Source organism: Harpia harpyja, chromosome 23 (assembly GCF_026419915.1).
Source record: "Harpia harpyja isolate bHarHar1 chromosome 23, bHarHar1 primary haplotype, whole genome shotgun sequence".
NCBI lineage: Eukaryota > Metazoa > Chordata > Aves > Accipitriformes > Accipitridae > Harpia > Harpia harpyja.
The window spans coordinates 1,787,357-1,794,121 of NC_068962.1; positions in this window are offsets into that span (position 1 = coordinate 1,787,357).

Consider the following 6,765-nt stretch of genomic DNA (forward strand, 5'->3'; position numbering starts at 1 on the left):
GCTCAGTCCTAGCTATTCATGTGAGCTGTATCACAGAAGTATTTCCTTTCCCTTGGCTTATATAAGTGACTCCTTTTCTCCAGCTGATTAGAGGACCGGCATTCAAACCAAACTGGAAAGCAGCCCTTCCCTGGACTGAGTGAATCAGTAACTGACGGTACAGAAAACTTCCTCCGTAGGTAAGGATGCGAGGAGGTATCAGGGAGGTGAGACATTTCCTTGTTTTCCTGGCACAGCCTTGAAACTTGTTGCTTCATTATTGATTCAACAGCAACTTGCCTTTTCCCTGTGGGCTGGGCGTGTTTGAAGAGCTTTGTGCTGATGTTTAGAAAATTCAATTTCTAGACGGTTTCACTTATTCTGCATGTAAACTACTGTGTATTTTGGCTTAGGTACAAACATCGTCATCTTGTATGATAATCCTATTAAAACATGAAAAGAATGAGGATTTTACTGGGAACCTATTTAAGGCAGCAACCAATAAAGTCATCAAAACATGACACCAGGGAGGGATAAAAGACATAAGACTGAAAAAGGAATACCTCCTACTAAGGATCCTGGCTGAATGGGTGATCATTGGATGCCCCAAAGCATAATTACCTTCCTCTTAATAAGTAGCAAATGGTGTTAATGCTCTATCAAGCCGTTCTAGCCACCCCACCCCAGCCCTCCTCAGATTAAGTGTCTATTTAATTTAATGGCTTCCCAAGGCAGTGAACTTCCCCGACCAGCTGCAGAGAGCTCCTGAGGAGAGGGACATGTTATCGCCTACACTCAGTGACCACCCATTGGGAACATCTCCTGGTTTCCGCATAGGAAGCAGAGTAACTGAAATAAACTCTGGTCCCTATTTCTCCTGTAGAGCTTTGGTATTCTCAGACCTTCTCTTCAGACCAGGACTGCATTACAGGACGAGACAACCTCGCCCTAAACACCATCAATGAAGCTATCAGCTGCTGGACAGCTGAATATTAAGGCATCAAAATCATCAGATGTTCACAGCTTTGCCAGATCTCCTCTCTAAAGTCCCATTATGTAGGAACGTCCCCGTATTTTTAACTGCAGGGAGTGCATTTCCAGCCCCACTGACCTTGGCACGAGGTCACTGCTTTTTTGCAAGCTCTAAACAAGAATTCTTTTCCTGGTCAAACTAGCCGGGACACTTTTGCCCTCAACTCTACCAATTCCCAGCACGGAGGGAGCAGCACAACCCCTGCCCGCCCTGTTGTACAGACTTACTCATCCCTTGTCCAGTGCACCGTACGGTTGCGGTTCATTGCGTCTTTACTGTTTCACCATATATATCGGCAGTGTCCATTAAGCAATACCAGTGAGGATGCACCATTGCAAGGCTTTAAGAAAAGGAGCATCAGATTTTTATATTCCTTTTTTGAAGGTACGTTCCTGCTTGCATTTCTTGATGGATACACTACAGTTCTCCAAGCAGCCATCTAAATCTGTCCCTTCCGATATCCTCGATTAACCCTTCTACTCCATTGCAAGAATCAGCCACCCTCTGTGCCTCACAACATCTCTTGCTGTGAATTTTTTTGTAAAGCCACAGCACAACATTCCTCTGAGGCTAGTCTGTCTTCCCAGTAGACTTCTATGAGACCTCCCATCAAAAAAGTCCTCCACCTTTTAATTTCAGCCCAGCATCTGTTCAATGACTCCTCAGTCCTGCCATAACCTTGATTTCAGATGAGACCTAGGCATTCGGCAACCAAGGTTTCTTCTTCTCTTTGGTTGTATAAACTTGTGTAACAACGCGGGTGCATAACAACGCCTGTGTCATCTAGGCTAGCATGTGAAACTGCCCACACAAAGAGTATTAAGTGAACAGGGTGAGAACAACAAAAAATAATAATAATTTTTAAAAATCAGTAATGACAACAATCCCTTTTCTCAAAAAAGCTGGGCAGAAAACAATTTTGCCATTCTGAGAAACTCTGCAGTCCAAGAAACACACTGTAAGAGTACCAAGAGACTGCAGATTTCTATGAAAAACACAGGAAATAAGTCCTACATAGCCAAAAGCCTGGACATCAGAGTAGGCCTGTTAGGAATGAAGAGTTTAAGAGTACCAGCCTTTGGCCAATGAAAGGTTAGTGCTGTAATCTGGAATCTAGAAGAAGGTTACAAAATAGCACAATGTACATGTCAAAGCAGAAATTTATGGAGTCTATGTGAAATGCCCCAGCCTGGAATATCCTGCCCTTGGAAATAAGCAAAGCAAGTAGGAAGTCTCTGTGTGCATGCAACTGTCTGTGTACGTCATATGTATATGTACATGCGTATGTTTGTGTATATATAACAGGATTAGCAAGAAATTACTAAACTGTGAGGTTTTCCAGAACAAGGAATTACTCGATTAGCAAAGATGCATGCTTAAGCAGTAATGTTGTCAATAACTGGTTGTTGTGGTTTAACCCCAGCCAGCAACTCAGCACCATGCAGCTGCTCATTCACTTCCCCCCCACACCCAGTGGGATGGGGGAGAAAATTGGGAAAAGAAGTAAAACTCGTGGGTTGAGATAAGAGCGGTTTAATAGAACAGAAAAGAAAAAACTAATAATGATAATGATAGCACTAATAAAATGCCAATAGTAACAATAAAAGGATTGGAATGTACAAATTATACACAATGAGATTGCTCACCACCCACCGACTGATGCCCAGTTAGTCCCCGAGCAGCGATTCCCCCAGCCCCACTCCCCCCAGTTTGTATACTGGGCATGACACCACATGGTATGGAATATCCCTTTGGCCAGTTTGGGTCAGCTGTCCTGGCTGTGTCCCCTCCCAAATTCTTGTGCCCCTCCAGCCTTCTTGCCGGCTGGGCATCAGAAGCCAAAAAATCCTTGACTTAGTCTAAACACTACTGAGCAACAACTGAAAACATCAGTGTGTTATCAACATTCTTCTCAGACTGAACCCAAACCACAGCACTGTACCAGCTACTAGGAAGAAAATTAACTCTATCCCAGCTGAAACCAGGGCACTGGTTACTGACGACAGCCCAATCATTGTATGAATGGCTTTTAGGAATAAATGGGCAGGTATCCACCTGTTCAACTTATTCATGATGTATTAGGAAAGAAAACAAACAAACAAAATAGAATACGGATTCCCTTTAGACTTGTGCGTCTGGCATATCTCCTGCTACCAGTCAAGCTACCCGGCCAGCTGCTGGTACCAGTAAAGGCTGTCTCGGTTTATGCCCCCGAGGGCAGAGGCAGCCAACTGACCTGGATCAGTCCCAGGGGATGAGCGCTTCTCCATGCAGGGCTGCTCCTGCCACCACGGCCAGCCCTTGTACGGGCCAAACCACGGGGTGCACTGCGATCGAAACCCCAGAAGGCAAAGCACCACGTACCCTTTCCTGGTTACCCTTGCAGTTGATCTACCCGTGCTCCTCCGGGGACTCTCCCCCAGACGTCCTCACATCACGAGGTGGAAGAAAAGCGCTTGTTCTTCTCCAGGGCTGTTGCTTTTTTTGTGTTAAAGCGGCACAATAACAAACTGCAGAGCGGACAGGAGCTGTGCCAAAACCAGAAGAACGGTATGGTCGTGTGGGCCGTGCCAGGATGGAAAATACCTACAGGAGATTAAAGGAGGAATCTCCCAAGTGTCATGGTGCCATGTTGATGCCAACACACCTCTGCTTGGCTGCCTGTGCCCCGGGAAGGGGGATGCTGCTTTCTCTGGCCGGGCACACCAGCAGATGGGAGGCAGGGTACAGGGATGGGAGAAGGCGGAGGGTGGTCCTGCACCATCCCCAGGGCCGGGGAGATCCTGGCCTGGTGAGGCCGTGGGACAGGAGAGCCGGGGTGCCAGCTTTGAAGCTGTAGAGCAGGGGCTGGAGGAGAAAATTGCCCAGGGCAGGGTGACACTCGTGCAGGTGGGAGCATGTGAGAGGGGCACTTTTGCAGAGGGGGTATTTAAAAAGTTCAAAGGGACACAGGAGAAGGTAGGGGGAAATGCCACCATGGCTCAGCAAAGCTTTATCCCTACGTGGATGCCCATCAGCCAGCAGGGAGATCCGAGAGATCGGAGGTGAGCTTTGCCTTGCAGGCTGCTGTGGTGGAGGAGCAGCCCTTGAAGGAGGTGACCCACGGGTGATCTGCCGGGAAGGTGGAAGCCCCCAGCCAAGACCCTGGAGCTGGGAGAGCTGCAGCCCCTTGGCCACGCCAGCTCTCCCTTCTTTCTTGCCCTCCCCACAAGGAAAGGGCTTGCTGAGCCGGGGCACGGACACGCTCCTCTCCCGAGCCCTGGGTCACAGCCGGGTGCCCGGCTCCCCAGCTCTGCACAGAGAGCTGCCACTGGAAAGCAGGGAGAGGAGAACGGTGTTGAAATCCCACCCCGGCGGGATATTGATTTTGCAATAATAAGCCCCTTTATCTCCCTCGGCCCCAGGAATAGATCTTAAGAGCATTAGCAAAGGAATAATCCGTGTCATCTACTCAGCATTTTGAGCACAAGCTCAAGCATGGCTATTGTGTCCCCAGGGTTTTGCTGAGCCCATTCATTCCCCGGCACATGTGACGAGATTTACCACCGCCGGCCCCGTGCTGAAGGCCATGCTTGCGGCACGTGCTCGGTCCCCAGTTATTTCGCATCGGGACACATCCAGCAGCGGGGAGAGGGGGCGGAGGGCACTGCCTTCGGCTCTGCCCACTGTCCTCCAGCCATCGGCAGCAGCGGGGCCAGCCCTGGCAGAAAAAGGTACGTGGGCACCGGGCTTAGGCTCTGCGGAGGGACCGGTCGAGGGTCGGTCCCGTCCCATCGGACGGGTGCATCCCCAGTGCCCACGGGGTTGCCTGCACCCCAGCTCCCGGCTGCTGGGAGTTGACTGCGTTTGCACCCGAGGCCGGCTCCTCTGCTGTCACAGCCCAGCCTGCCTCAAAACTTACCTACACTGCACAAACAAACAGCAAAATCCCTGCAGTCAGAAGGGGAAAGGAAAAAAAAAAAAAAAAAAAAAACCACACAAACAAAACAAGAAACCAATGATATTCACTGAGCTGGGGTGGACCCCCCCCTCCTCAGCCCGCTCTCCAAGGGGAGCCAAGGAAATCTCACTGTTTAAGAAGGATTAAGCAGGAAAGAGAAGAAATTAAAGTAGTTTCTGAGCAAGATCATTGAGTCACGGGAGGTTGAAACAGGTTTTCCTGAGAAAGCAAGTAAATCCCTTGGAGAGAAGCCCAGAGAGGTACCAGCACAGGCAAAACCAAACAGGAGTGTCTGAGAGACAGAAGGATACACAGACAGTGTAGGATTAAGGTGTTCCCAGGTTCAAAGGCCCACGGGGGTGACGAGAAACCTCTCTGCAAGTGCAAGGAGGGCCGGAGCACTGCTGAGCCACCCTGGCTGTGAGCGAGAGGGTGTCCCAGTGCCGGGGAGGGACCACAGCCAAGGTCCAGCCACTGCCCGGCCCCGCAGATCCCCTCCTTGCCGCAGACCCCCTCGGCTGCATCCCTGGGATGGGATGGGATAGGGGTTTGATTCCATCCGACACGTTTATTTCCCCTTTATGCGCTGCAGTAAATCACGCTAAGACCGTAAGATCGCTGTTTGGTTTTACAAACAGGAGCTGCCCGCACATCCAAGGCAAAATTTTGGGCCCCCCAGACCCAGGTGGGCAGCCACGCTCAGCCAAGCACATTGGCTGCAGCTACAGGACACAGATAGAAAAGAGAGGCGAACAAAAACCGACCCACAGAGGCAGAGCATCTCCCTGCCAAGCTGTGAGCTCTTGCAAACGTCTTCACACCCAGCCGCCGCCGAGGCTGCTGTATTCGTGCCCGTGCTGTTAATGAGTAACAGCCTGGGCTTTAACCCTTATACCTGCAGTAAGTCCCAGGTTGGCCCAGGACAAGCAAGGATGCAGGACAGGAGGGGCAAAGGAGACCCCAGGGTGAGGGGATCTCCAGGGGCTGCAAGGAGGGGAGAAGATAGCCACAGCAGGGGATGCTCCAAAAAAAGCCGCAAAGCCCCGCTGGTCCCACAGCGGGTGTGCTGGTCCCACAGCGGGTGTGCTGGTCCCACAGCGGGTGTGCTGGTCCCACAGCGGGTGTGCTGGTCCCACAGCGGGTGTGCTGGTCCCACAGCGGGTGTGCTGGTCCCACAGCGGGTGTGCTGGTCCCACAGCGGGTGTGCTGGTCCCACAGCGGGTGTGCTGGTCCCACAGCGGGTGTGCTGGTCCCACAGCGGGTGTGCTGGTCCCACAGCGGGTGTGCTGGTCCCACAGCGGGTGTGCTGGTCCCTGGGGAAAGTCTTGGGACAGAGGCGTTGCCTGCTTGAAAACATCTTGGTCTCAAGTGCTCGGGCAACGCGGGGATTCCTGGGCGCACACAAGGGACCAGGAGGGTAGGGGCAGGTAAGAGCAACCTACAGCCCAGGAGGCAAGAGCTGGTCGCTACTACAGCTATAAAACATTATAAAACATCATAAAACATCAGGGCCTGAAGTGACAGGCAGAGGCGTCATGCAGAGGGAACTCCAAGGAAAAGGGAAAACAGATTTCTCTGTGGTTCCCCCAGTGGCAAAGCTGGCAGAGTTGCTGCTATGAAACCCTTTTGATTCCCACGGCTCGTATCCCGCTCCGCTGCTGTTTACAGAAAATCAGCCCTAAGGTTGGGCGGGAGGGAAGAGATGAGAACAGGAGGGTCTGCAGCTCAGGAGTCTCAGCAGCAAGCTCGAGCGTGGATTTCGGCAGGTAGAGGAGGAGGAAGAGGAGGAGGAGGAGGAGGAGGGTGCCCGACA